At 42.1% G+C, this 14,469-nt stretch overlaps 1 pseudogene; it reads right to left on the reverse strand.

Moving 5' to 3' along the window:
• Window positions 1-6,284: 6,284 nt before the first annotated feature.
• On the reverse strand, window positions 6,285-6,397 carry LOC130038467 (uncharacterized; annotated as a pseudogene).
• Between the last annotated feature and the right edge of the window lie 8,072 nt (window positions 6,398-14,469).

Here is a 14,469-nt window from a genome sequence, read left to right on the forward strand (position 1 = left end):
GCTTTCCTATACGCAAACAGTGAGAGAGAGGAAAGCTACATGAAAAAAAAACTATTCCGTTCACAATTGTGCCCCAGAAAAATCAAGTACCTAGGAATCAGCTTAACTAAGGAAGTAAAGGACCTGTAGAAAGAAAACTACAAAACGCTACTTCAGGAAATAAAAGAGGACATGAGGAAATGGAAAGATATCCCCTGCTCATGGGTCGGGAGATTTAACATTGTCAAAATGGCAATACTACCGAAAGCATTGTATAAATTCAATGCAATCCCTATAAGGATACCCATGACATTTTTCAAGGAAATGGAGCAAACACTCCTGAAATTTATATGGAACAATAAGCCCCCACAAGTAGCTAAAGCAATTCTTGGTAAAAAGAAAATGGGAGGAATCAACCTCCCTAACTTCAAACTTTACTACAAAGCAGTAATAATCAAAACAGCATGGTACTGGAACAAAGGCAGAACTGCAGACCAATGGAACAGGGTTGAATACATCGACATCTCCCCTCAATCGTATGATCATCTAATCTTTGATAAAGGTGCAAGTAATGTTAAGTGGAGTAAGGAAAGCCTCTTTAACAAATTGTGCTGGCATCACTGGATGGCTACATGCAAAAAAATCAGCTCAGAACTTTGCCTAACACCATGTACAAAAGTAAGATCAAAATGGATTAAAGACCTCAACATCAGACCAGACACAATAAGGTACATTGAAGACAGAGTTGGCAAAAGCTCCATGAAATTGAGGCTAATGGTATTTTCAAAGACGCCACGCCACTGGCCGAGCAAGTGAAAACAGAGATAGATAAATGGGACTATCTTACACTAAGAAGCTTCTGAACCTCCAAAGAAACAGTGACCACAATACAAAGACAGTCTATAGAATGGAAAAGAATATTCGACGAATAGACATCTGACTAGGGATTGATATCAAGGATATACAAAGTACTGGTTGAACTCCACAAGAAGAAAACGTCCAACCCCATCAAAAAATGGGGCAATGAAATGAACAGAAACTTTCTCAAAGAAGAAATCCAAATGGCAAAAAAGCACATGAGAAAATGCTCTACATCATTAATCATCAGGGAGATGCAGATCAAAACCACAATGAGATACCATCTCACACCTCAGAGACTGGCCCACATTCAAAAGAACAAAAGCAACCTATGCTGGCGCGGATGTGGTGAGAAAGGGACACTCCTTCACTGCTGGTAGGAATGCCAACTAGTTCAGCCCTTTTGGAAAATAGAATGGACGTTTCTCAAAAAATTAGAAACTGAGCTCCCATTTGACCCAGCAATACCACTCCTGGGAATATATCCCAGAGATGCAAAATGTATAGTCGAAGTGACATCTGCACTTGTTTTTTCATTGCAGCACTCTTTACAATAGCCAGAAACTGGAAGAAACCCGAGTGCCCAAGAACAGATGACTGGTTAAAGAAACTTTGGTACCTCTACACAATGGAGTACTATATAGCTCTTAGAAAAGATGAAGTCATGAAATTTACATACAAGTGGTACAATATGGAAAGTATCATGCTAAGCGAAATGAGTCAGAAAGAGAGGGATAGACATAGAAAGATTACATTCATCTGGGGGACATAAAATAACAAAATATGAGATTATCACTTATCACTTAACTTCCCATTAATCATCAATTTGCTCAAGCGGGCGCCAGTAACGTCTCCATTTGACCCTGTCACGTGCTAGTGTAGCCCAATGGCATCTGTTCGCTCCGGGAACTTGAAGAGCCACAAACAGATCGTTCATGATCTTGACAAAGAAGTCAGACTATCTAGTAGGTGGGCGGCCACGCGGTCTTTTGACATCCCGTGGAATCCAGTGGGTAACAGCTCTAGTCCAGTGGTCATCTTTAAATCTCATTACGTGAACAGCCCATCTGATTTTTGACACCTTGGCAAATGAGACAGCGTCATTTGCATTTTGCACAAAGGAGACGGTGGTCTGATCCTGTTCGAAATTTTGGGACAACAGTGACATCAGTCAGGCCAAACCGTCGATTGAATATGATGTGGTATATTTCGTTGTGGAATCATCCACCGGGAGACTCCCATATCCATCATTTAGATTCTGCCTTCTGGAACTGTGAGTTACCATGGATGGTCTTGGTCGACATGATGAACTCAGACAGTCTCTCACCCTGTTCGTTCCATTCTAGGCCATGGGTCCCGATGTGAAGTTCTTCAGCTGATCTTCTCGGTCCTATCTTGGCATTAAAATCACCCACAATGATCTTGTAGAAGGTGTGGTCTTTTTTATAGAACTTCTCTAGCTCCATGTAGAACTTCTCGATTTCACTTTCATCATAATAGGATATTGGTGCGTAGACAATGAAGATAGAAACTGCAGGCAGTGAGCTACATCTATTCAAATGTAAACGTCCAATTCGGGTTGTTAGGCATTCGAATGAATCAATGTTCTTGCCAAGGTTGTGTTGACATGTACACCGACGCCTCCAACACCTCTTTTATCGCATGTTCCGAGGATTTTATTGTTTTATTTTATTGGATTTTATTTTATTGTTCCTCGGAAATATGAGATTAATACCCAAGAATAGCTGAGATCAACACCAGGATGATTACTCCATAGCTTAGAGGCCAGCCAGGTATTCTAGGGGAAAGTGCAGTTCAGATAGAAAGGGAGCACCAAATAAAGGGTGTATGGAGGATCCTCCCAGGAGGGGAGATGCATGTTGAAAGTAGACTATGGACTGAACATGTTTGCCACTCAATGCCTATTTTGCTGACCACAACACCCAAAAGGATAGAGAGAACAGGGGGGAATTCCCACAGTGGCAGGGTGGGATGGGGGGATGGGGGGAGGGATATTATCCATGGTGGTGGAAAATGGGCACTGGTGGAGGGATGGGTATTTGATCATTGTATAAATGAAACCCAAGCACAAAAATTTGTAAATCTACAACTGTACCTCATGGTGTTTCACTAATAAATAAAATAAATAAAAATTAAAAAAATTTTAAAAAATCTGTTTGCAGTTGTTTTAAATATTTAGCTGGTCCCTCATTAGGTGCATATATGTTTAGGAGTTTGATTACTTCCTGCTGTGCATATCCCTTTATTAATTAAAAATGGCCTTCGCTGTTCCTCCTAATCGTTTTTAACCTGAAATCTATGATATTGGATTGTAGTATGGCCACCTTGGCTATTTTTTTTCTAAATTTGATTAGTGAAACACCATGAAGTACAGTTGTAGACTTACAAATTTTCATGCTTTGGTTTCAGTTATACAATGATTGAGTACCCATCTCTCCACCAATGCCCATTCTTCATCACCAATGATCCCAGAAAGACTCCCACCTCCAACTCATCCCCCACCCCGCACTGCCTCTGTGGCAGGCCATTCCCTTTTGCTCTCTCTTTCCTTTAGTTGGGCTGGAGCGATAGCACAGTAGTAGGGTATTTGCCTTGGGTGCAGCTGGCCCAGCCGAGCCTGGTTCGATTCCTCCGCCCCTCTTGGAGAGCCCAGCAAGCTACCGAGAGAGAGTATCTCACCTGCACGGCAAAGTCTGGCAAGCTACCTGTGACATATTCAATATGCCAAGCACAATAACAACAAGTCTCACAATGGAGATATTACTGGGCCCGCTCAATCAAAATCAATGAACAACAGGAGGACAGTAATAACAGTGATTCCTTTAGATATTTGTGGTTTGAAATAGAGGTACTGAATGTCCATCGTGTTTGGTCTATAGTCTACTTTCAACATGCATCTCCCATTCAGAGAGTATCCTCCAAACACCCTTTGGTGTTCCCTTCTCTATTTGAGCTGCTCCCCCCTTGGCCACATCTTGTGTTTCCGGTTTCAGTCTGTGGAGCAAACCTCCTGGTACTTATGTCAACTAATCTTGGGTGTTCATCTCCCATTCTGTTACATTATATTCCACAGATAGGTGCAATCTGTCTGTCCCTCTCTTTCTGACTCATTTCACTTAGCACGATACTTTCCATGTAGATCCACTTGTATGTAAATTTCATGAATTCATTCTTTTTAACAGCTGCATAGTATTCCATTGTGTAAATGTATCAGTTTCTTTAACCAGTCATTTGATCTCGGGCACCTGGGTTTTTTTCCCTCCGATTTTGGCTATTGTAAACAGTGCCTCAATTAAAATACAAGTGCAGATGTCATTTCTACTATACTTTTTTGTATCTTTGGGATTTCCAGGGGTCGTATTGCTGGGTCAAATGGGAGCCCAATTTCTACTTTTTTGAGAATCGTCCATACTGTTTTCCAAAAGGGCTGAACCAGTTGGTATTCCCACCAACAGTGAAGGAGTGTCACTTTCTCCCAACATCCTCGACAACACCAGTTGATTTTGTTCTTTTGGATGTGTTCCAGTTCCTGTGGTGTGAGATATCTCATTGTTGTTTTCATCTGCATCTCCCTGATGATTACTGATCACTTGATTTAACTTCCCGTTAATCGTGGATTTGCTCGAGCGGGCGCCAGTAATGTCTCCATTTGTACTTGCGGCATGCTAGTGTAGTCCAATGATGTCTGTTCGTTCTAGGAACACAAGGGGCCTCAAACCAATCGTTTAGCGTCTTTACGAAGAAGTCTGACCATCTGGTAGGTGGGCAGCCACGCGGTCTTTTGACGTCCGAGGAGTCCAGTCGGTAATGGCTCTAGTCCAGCAGTCGTCTCCAAATCTCATTATGTGTCCACCCAATCTGATTTTTGATGTTTTGGCAACCGAGACAGTGTCTCTGATTCTTGATTGTTGATGGAGGTCAGAACTCCGGATTCTTTCTCTCATTTGAGTGAAACGTGATACCCCAAGCATAGCTTTTTCGATTCCTCTTTGGGAGACCCGAATAGCATTCTCATCCTGTTTGTGTAGGGCCCAGGTCTCTGAGGCGTATGTTAATGCAGGAAGAACAGTGGAATCAAAGAGATGTGCCCGGAGCAGGAGGTTCTTTGTCCTCGCAGCTATTTCTTCGACGCTCTTGAAGGCATTCCGAGCCACTCTCTTCCTCCTGCGCAACTCAGGTACCAGGTCATTCATCATGTTGACTTCTCGACCTAGGTACACATAACTGTTGCATTCAGAGAGGTCGTTCCATTGAGCGTGAATGGAGCATCAGGGATGATGCTGTTTCTTATCAACATTGTCTTTGTAAGATTCAGCTGTAGTCCAACCTTTCCACACTCATGGTCGAAGTTGGCCAGCATTTGTGCCGCTTGGCTAATGTTTGGAGTTATTAAAACAATTTCATCAGCAAAGTATAGGTGGCGGAGTTGCCAACCATCTAATTTCACTCTCATTCCTTCCCAGTCCAGTCATCGCATGATGTTCTCGAAGGTGGCCCTGAAGAGGTTTGGTGAAATCATATCATCCTGCTGAACCCCTCTCTCGACATCAATGATTACTTCTTTGTAAAATGGTGAGATCCTAATAGTGAATCCGTAATACGGCTCATGGAGGATCCTAGTGCATTGAGTTTGAATGCCCTGATTGGTTAGGGCTTCAATGACCACTTCCACCTCAACAGAATCAAAGGCCTTCTTTAAATCAATGGACGTTAGACAAAGCAGCATCTTGAACACCCGGGAAACCTCAATGAGCCTGGTTATTGTGTGGATATGGTCTATGGTGCTGAATCCTTTGCGGAACTCAGCTTGCTCACATGGTTGTCCTTCATCGAGTGTTCTGCCAATCCTATTCAGGATGATTCGAGTGAACAGCTTTTAGATGACACACAATAGGCAGACTGGGCGATAGTTGCCAATGTTGTGGATGTCTCCCTTCTTGTACAGTAGTACAGTCCTGCTTGTTTTCCATTGGGACGGAAGCTTGCATTCAGACAGGTAGCATGTGAAGAACTGAGTCAGTGTATTGATGAGTGCTGACTGCAGGTTCTTCCAGTGTTCAGGTCTGACCCTGTCTAGGCCAGGTGCTGTTCATTTTTTAACTGACGAAATGGCGTGTCGGATTTCGGGAGAACATTGGGAACGACATATCCATTCTGTGGAATTTGATATGTGGGCAGGTGGACATGGCTATTGAAGAGATCTGAATAGAAGTCATGGATAATCTTCACCATTGTCCTTCTGAAAGATGTGGTAGATCCATCAGGACATTGGAGGGCAGTCATCTTGGTCCTGTAGTTGGCTAAGGACAGGCGGGCATTACGAATGCTTTTCCCAGCATCTGCCGCAATTACCAGCACTTCTGCTCTTTTCTCTTTGAGAACATTCTTGATCTCAATCTGCACTGCTTTGTGAGCTTGGACGGCTCTTGCGGTTGCCTGAGGCATGCGTCAAACCACATTGGTGAATAAGCTCAAGAGTTTTCGAAACTGGTAAGAACAGATACTACTCTTGATCTTAGCCAAAAGGCCAAGAACAAAAGGGAATGCCCTACCACAGAGGCAGGGTGGGATGGGGTTATAGGGTGTGGGAGGAATGTTGGGACCATGGTGGTGGAGGATGGGCACTGTTGTAGGGATGGGTACTTGATCATTGTATAACTGAAACCCAAGCACAAATATTTGTAAGTTGATAACTGTACCTTACACTGTTTCACACAAAAAAAAGTTTTCGAAGACAGGCTTTTTTTTGTTGTTATCTCTCTCTGTGTTCCTCGCACAATCATGGAGGTGCTAAACCAGTCGATCGTATTCCTCATCAATGTTGTCAACAATGGCATCTTCTCATGTTGCAGCAATAGTGCCAAAGAGCTCCCAATTGGTGGTCATTCTGGGAGTTCTCTTCTTAAACTACACAGCTCTTTCTCCCGCTCTGTGAAATAGAATTTTGCATGAAGGAGATGGTGGTCCAATACCTTTTCGAATTTTGGGACAACAGCGACATTGGTCAGGCAAAACCATTGATTGAATATGATGTGGTCTATTTTGTTGTGGAACCGTCCACCGGGAGACTCCCATGTCCAACGTTTAGATTCGGCCTTCTGGAACTGTGAGTTACCATGGATAATCTTGGTCAACATGAAGAACTCAATCTCTCACCCTGTTCATTCCATTCTGTCATGGGGCCCAATGTGCAGTTCTTTGGCTGATCTTTTCGGTCCTATCTTGGCATTAAAATCACAGAAAATGATCTTGTAGAAGGTGTGGTCTTCTTTATAGAACTTATCCAGCTCCATGTAGAACTTCTCGATTTCTCCATCATAATTGGATGTTGGTGCACAGACTACGAAGATAGAAACTGCCAGCAGTTAGCCACATCTATTAAAGTGTAAACGTCCGATTCGGGTTGTTAGGTATTCGATTGAATCCATGCTCATGGCCAAGTTCGTGTTGACAAGGACACCAATGCCTCTCTTGCCTCTTTTATCGCATGTTCCGAGAAACAGTTCTCCAGTGTTGAAAAGAGCGTGATGTGATTGATGTCTTCTTGTTTCCGTCAGACCAATGATGTTGTACTTGATCGTTCACGCTTGTACCATCAGGTCCTCAATGGATGCATCTGATGCTAGCATACATGCATTGAAAGTACAGACAATCATTTTTGTCTTCCTTTGTTTTGGCAGCCTAGTTTGGCCTTAAGATTTTGTCAGTCTCTCCCTCCTCATCCTTCTCAATGCTGCCATACTGGTGATGCCTTCAGGGTCAGGGGAATGAGACCCATTGTAATTACTGGTTTTGGTGTATCAAATACACACAACAGATAGCTTGTGAGGCTCTGCCGTGTGGTCGGAATACTCTCGGGAGCTTGCCAGGCTCTACGAGAGGGATAGAGGCTTTTGGGGCGGCCTCTAATCGCCCTTTTAGGTGTTCCCATGATTAGTGATGTAGAGCATTTTTTTCATGTGCCTTTTAGCCATTCGGAATTCTTCTTTGAGAAAGTTTCTGTTCATTTCAGCACCCCAATTTTTTATGGAGTTGGATGTTTTCTTCCTGTGGAGTTCAACCAGTGTCTTGTATATCTTTGATATCAACCCCATATCGGATGGGTATTGGATGAATATCCTTTCTCATTCTGTACATTGTCTTTGTATTGTGGTCACAGTTTCTTTTGAAATATAGAAGCTTCTTAGTTTAAGATAGTCTCATTTGTTTATCTCAGTTTTCACTTGCTTGGTCAGTGGCATGTCATCTTTGAAGATACCATTATCTTCAATAATAATGGAGCGATAGCACAGCAGGTAGGGCGTCTGCCTTGCACGCAGCCAACATGGCCGACCCGAGTTCGATTCCTCCGCCCCTCTCGGAGAGCCCGGCAAGCTACCGAGAGTATTCGATATGCCAGACACAGTAACAACAAAGTCTCCAATGGAGACGTTACTGGGCCCGCTCGAGCAAATCGACGATCAATGGGGAGGGCCTTTACTTTACTTACTTTACTTTATTATCTTCAATATCGTGGAGGGTTTTGCCAACCTTTTCTTCAATGTATCTATGGATTTGGGTCTAATTTGAGGTCTTTAATCCATTTTGATCTGACTTTTGTGCAAGGTGTTTGGTCAAGGTCTAAGCCCATTTTTTTGCAAGTGATTGTCCAGTTATGCCAGCACCATTTGTTAAAGAGGCTTTCCTTTCTCCACTTTACATTTCTTGCTCCCTTGTCAAAGATTAGATGTTCATATATTTGGGGTTATGTAAAGATATTTCACCCTATTCCATTGGTCTGTAGCTCTTCCTTTGTTCCAGTAGCATGCTGTTCTTTTGTTACTGCTTTGCAGTAGATTTTGAAGTTGGGGAGGGAGATTTCTCTTCTTTTTTTGCCATCTTCTTTTACCCAAGAATTGTTTTGGCAATTTGTGGGGGTTCGTTGTTCCATATGAATATCAGAAGTGTTTGATCCATTCCTTTGAAGAATGTCATGGGTATCCTTACAGGGATTGCATTGAATCTATATAATGCCTTGGAGAATATTGCCATTTTGACAATGTTAATTCTCCCAATCCATATGTTTCCATTTCCTCATGTCCTCTTTTATTTCTTGGAGCAGAGTTTTGCAGTTTTCTTTGAACACGTCCTTTACCTTCTTAGTTAAGCTGATTCTGAGGTATTTTATTTTCTGGGTCATTACTGTGACAGGAACTGCTTTTTTCATGTCATTTTCATCTGTCTCATTATTTGCATAGAGGAAAGACATGGGCTGTTGGGTGTTGTTTTTATATCTTGCAACTTTACTGTACAAGTCTACTGTTTGTAAGAGTTTCTTGGTAGAGAATTTAGGGTTCTCTAGGTATACTATCATTTCAACTGCGAATAGTGAGGGTTTTATTTCTTCCTTTACTATCTGGATGCCCATAATATATTTTTCTTGCTTAACCACTATTGCAAGTACTTCCAGTAATCTATTGAACAGAAGTGGTGAGAGTCGGAAATCTTATTTTATCCCTGATCTTAGTAGAAAGGCCTTTAGATTTTCCCAATTGAGGAAAATGCTTGAGATAGGTTTGTGGTAGATGACTTTGACTATCTTGAGGAAGGTTCCTTCAAAATCCATTTTGGTGAGAGTTTTCATCATAAATGGGTGCTGGATCTTGTCAAATGTTTTCTCTGCAGTTGTTGATATGATCATACGGTTTTTATCTTTTTTGTTGATATGATGGTTTATGCTGATTAATTTCCGAATAATAAACCATCCTTGCATTGCCGGGATGAATCCCACTTTGTCGTGGTGTATGATCTTTTTGATGAGTTGTTGGATTCTACTTGCTACTATTTTGTTGAGGATCTTCGCATCTGTGTTCGCCAGGTATACGGGCCTATAGTTTTCTTTGTTAGTTGTGTCGTTTGCTTTCTGTATTATGGAAATATGTGCCTCATAGAAACTATTTGAGAGAGTTCCTGTTTCTTCAATTTCCTGATAAATCTTGAGAAGAATTGGTAACATGTCCTCTTTAAAAGTATGAAAGAATTTGCTGGTAAATCTATCTGGACCTCGTTTTTTTGGGGGGAAGGGAGAAGACTTTTGATTACAATTTCAATTTCCTTTATATTGATGAGTCTATTCAGGTACTCCATGTCTTCTTGGTTCATCTCTGTGAAGTTATAGGAATCAAGGAATTTATCCATTTCTTCTAGGTTCTCATTTTCATGGCATTCAGACCTTCAAAGTAGTCTATGATAATGTTTTGAATTTCACTGGTTTCTCTTGTGATGTCCCCCTTTTAATTTCTGATCTGGTTTATTAGGGTCCTCTCTTTCTTTGTGAGTCTTGCTAGTGTTTTTCTACCTTGTTTATTTCCTCTGGCTGGAGTGATAGCAAAGCGGGTAGGGAGTTTGTCTTGCACGAGGCTGACCCATCTGACCTGGTTCGATTCCTCCACCTCTCTCTGAGAGCCCACAAGCTACTGAGTATATCTCGCCAACATGGCAAAGCCTGGCAAGCTACCCGTGACATATTCAATATGCCAAAAACAGTAACAGCAAGTCTCACAAGACATTACTGGAGACGTTACTGCGCCCACCTGAGCAAATCGATGAACAATGGGAGGACAGTGCCACAGTTTATTTTCTCAAAGAACCAGCTCTTGGTGTCACTAATCTTTTGGATTTTTTTGCTCTCCATGTAATTAATTTATGCTCTAAGTTTTGTTATTTATTTCCTTCTACCTGGTTTGGGCTCTTTTAGTTGGTCCTTTTCTAAGGTCTTGAGCTGTGAAGTCAAGTCACTTAAGTGGCCCCTTTCCTCCTTCCTGAGAAATGTTTCCAGCACTATAAATTTTCCCCTTAACACGGCTGTAGTTGCATCCCATTGGTTCTGATAGCTAGTGTCTTTTTTTCTCGTTTGTTTCCAAGTAACTTTTGATTTCTTCCTTGGTTTCCTTCCTGAGCCATTCGTTGTTCAACATTGAGTTGTTTCGTTTCCAGGTGTTTGACTTGGTTTTCCGTGTCTGTGTGTGATTAACTTCTATCTTCAGTGCATTGTGGTCTGAAAAGACAGTTGATAAAATTTCTGTTTCTGATTCTATTGAGATGTGTTTTGTGACCCAGCCCATGGTCTATTTTGGAAAATGTTCCGTGTGCACCTGAGAAAAAAATGTGTATTCTTTCTTTTTGGGTTGTAAAGCCCTATAAAGATCTATTAGTCCTCTCTCTTCTATTTCTTCCTTCAAATCCAGTGTTTCCCTGTTGATTTTTATTCTTGTTGATGTATTGAGGGGTGATAAGGCAGTGTTGAACTACTACTGTGTTGCTAGCAATGTCTTGTTTAAAATATGTTACCAGTTGTTTTAAGTATTTAGTTGGTGCCTAATTAGGCATGTATATGTTTATGAGTGATTTCTGCCTGATGTACACATCCCTTGGTAAATAAAAAAATGGCTTCATTGTGCCTTGTAATCTTTTTCGATCTGAAATCTATATTGTTGTACATTAGTATATATTGTTGTACATTAGTATGGCCACCCCAGGCTTTATTTTTTTTAATTTATTTTTATTAGTGAAACACTATGAAGTACAGTTGTGGACATTACAAGTTTTTGTGCTTGGATGTCAATTATAAAATGATCGAGTACCCATTCCTCCACCAGTCCGCATTCTCCACCTCCAATGATCCCACGATCACTCTCACCCCTCCCATCCCACCACCCCATCCCGCCTGTGTGGCAGGGCATTCCCTTTTGTTCTCTCTCTTCTTTTGGTTGCTGAGGTTTGAAAAAGAGGCATTAAGTGGCAATCATATTCGTTCTATAGTATACTTTCAGCAAGCATCTCCCATACTTGGAGGATCCTCACAATACCCTTTACTTGGTGCTCCCTACTCTGTCTCTGAGCTGTCCTCTCCCCTAGCATGTGCGGCTGGCATTCAAGCCATGGAGTGAACCTTCTGGTACTTATCTCTAATATTCTTGTTAGTCTCCTATTTTTTACTTTATATTCCCCAGACGAATGCAATCTATCTATGTCTGTCCCTCTCTTTCTGACTCATTTCATGATACTTAGCATGATACTTTCCATGTAGATCCACTTGTATGTAAATTTCATGACTTCATCCTTTCTAATGGCTGCATGGTACTCCAATGTATAGATGTAACAAAGTTTCTTTAACCAGTCACCTGTTCTCTGGCACTTGTTTTTTTTCTTCAGAATTTGGAGATTGTGAACAATGCAGCAATGAACATATAAGTGCAGATGTCATTTCGGCTATAAGTTTTTTTGTCTCTCCAGAATATATTCCCAGAACTGATCACTTGATCACTTGATCCCCCGTTATTCCTGGATTTACTTGAGCGGGTGCCAGTAACATCTCCATTCATCCCTGTTGCATGCTAGCATAGCCCAATGGCATCTGTTCGTTCTAGGAACATGAAGAGCCTCAAACCGATCATTCAAGGTCTTGACGAAGAAGTCTGACCATCTTGTAGGTGGGTGTCCACGCGATCTTTTGATGTCCCGTGGAATCCAGTCAGTAATGGCTCTAGCCCAGCGGTTGTCTGTAAACCTCATTACGTGTCCAGCCCATCTGATTTTTGATGCCTTGGCAAATGAGACAGCATCCCTGATTCTTGAGCATTGACGGAGATCATAACTCTGGATTCTATCTCTCATTTGAGTGAAGCGTGATAGTCCAAGTATAGCTCTTTCGATTCCTCTTTGAGAGATGCAAATAGTGTTCTCATCCTGTTTTCGTAGGGCCCAGGTCTCTGAGGCATATGTTAATGTAGGAAGAACACTGGAATCGAAGAGATGTGCTCAGAGCTGGAGGTTCTTTTTCCTCTTAGTTATTTCTTCAACGCTCTTGAAGGCATTCCAAGCCGCTATCTTCCTCCTGCGCAACTCAGGTGCCAGGTCATTCATCATGTTGATTTCTTGACCTAGGTATATATAACTGTTGCATTCGGAGATGGTGGTTCCATTGAGAATGAATGGAGCATCAGGAACGAGGCTGTTTCTCATCAACATTGTCTTCGTAAGATTCAGCTGTAGTCCGACCTTTCCACACTCACGGTCGAAGTCGGCCAGCATTTGTGCCGCTTGGCTGATGTTTGGTGTTATTAGAATGATGCCATCAGCAAAGCGGAGGTGGTGTAGTTGCTGACCACCTATCTTCACTCCCATTCCTTCCCATTCCAGTTGTTGCATGATGTTCTCGAGGGTGGCACTGAAGAGTTTTGGTGAAATGGTATCAACCTGCAGAACCCCTCTCTTGACATGGATGATTACTTCTTTGTAGAATGGTGAGATCCTGGTAGTGAATCCATAATAGAGCTCACAAAGGTTCCTGATGTAATGAGTTTGTACACCCTGATTGGCTAGGGATTCTATGACCACTTCCGTCTCAACAGAATCAAAGGCCTTCTTTAAATCAATGAACGTTAGACAGAGTGGCATCTTGAACTCCTGAAAAACCTCAATGAGCTTAGTAATCATGAGGATATGGTCGATGGTACTGAATCCTTTTCAGAATTCGACTTGTTCACATGGTTGTCCTTCATCTAGTGTTCTGCTAATCCTATTCAGGATGACTGGAGTGAACATTTTGGGGATTATAGACAATAGGCAGATTGGGCAATAGTTGCCAATGTTGTGGATGTCTCCCTTCTTGTATAGTAGTATAGTCCTGCTGGTTTTCCATTGGGATGGAACCTTACATTCAGACAGGTAGCGTGTGAAGAGCCGAGCCAGTGTATTGATGAGTACTGATGGTAAGTTCTTCAGGTGTTCAGGTCTGATCTTGTCTGGGCCAGGTGCTCTTTGTTTCTTTACCAATGAGATGGCATGTTGGATTTCAGAAGAGAGAAGATTGGGAACACATATCCATCATGCGGAATTTGGTATGTGGGCAAGTGAACGTGGCTATTAAAGAGATATGAGTAGAAGTCATAAATACTCTTCTCTATTGCCCTTTTGGAAGATGTGATAGATCTATCAGAATTTCGGAGGGCAGTCATCTTGGTCTTGTAGTTGGTGAAGGACAGGCGGGCATTACAAATTCTTTTGCTGGCTTATGCTGCATCTACCAGCACCGCTGCTCTCCTGTCTTTGAGGACATCCTTGATTGCTTCTCTGCACTGCTTTTCCAGCCTGGATGTTCGCTTGCGGTTGCCTGAGGCATGCGCCAAGCCCCGTTGGCGAATAAGTTCAAGAGTGTTCGAAGAAAGGTGGGTTTTTTTGGTTATCTCTTGGCATTCCTCGCACAATCATGGAGGTGCTGAATCATTCGATAGTATTCCTCTTCAATGTTGTCAGTGACCGCATCTTCCCATGTTGCTGCAACAGAGTCAAAGAGCTCCCAGTTGGTGGTCATTCTGGGAGTTCTCTTCTTAAACTTTGCATTCTTTTTTTCGCGTTCTGTGAGGTAGAATTCTGCACGAAGGAGACGGTGGTCCTATCCCATTTGGAATTTTGGGACAACAGCAACATCAGTTAGGCAAAACCGCCGATTGAATATGATGTGGTCTATTTCATTGTAGAACCATCCACCGGGAGACTCCCATGTCCAACGTTTAGATTCAGCCTTTTGGAACTGTGAGTTACCATGTAAGGTCTTGGTTGACATGATGA

Source organism: Sorex fumeus, unplaced genomic scaffold, assembly GCF_029834395.1.
Source record: "Sorex fumeus unplaced genomic scaffold, SorFum_2.1 ptg000075l, whole genome shotgun sequence".
Lineage (NCBI taxonomy): Eukaryota > Metazoa > Chordata > Mammalia > Eulipotyphla > Soricidae > Sorex > Sorex fumeus.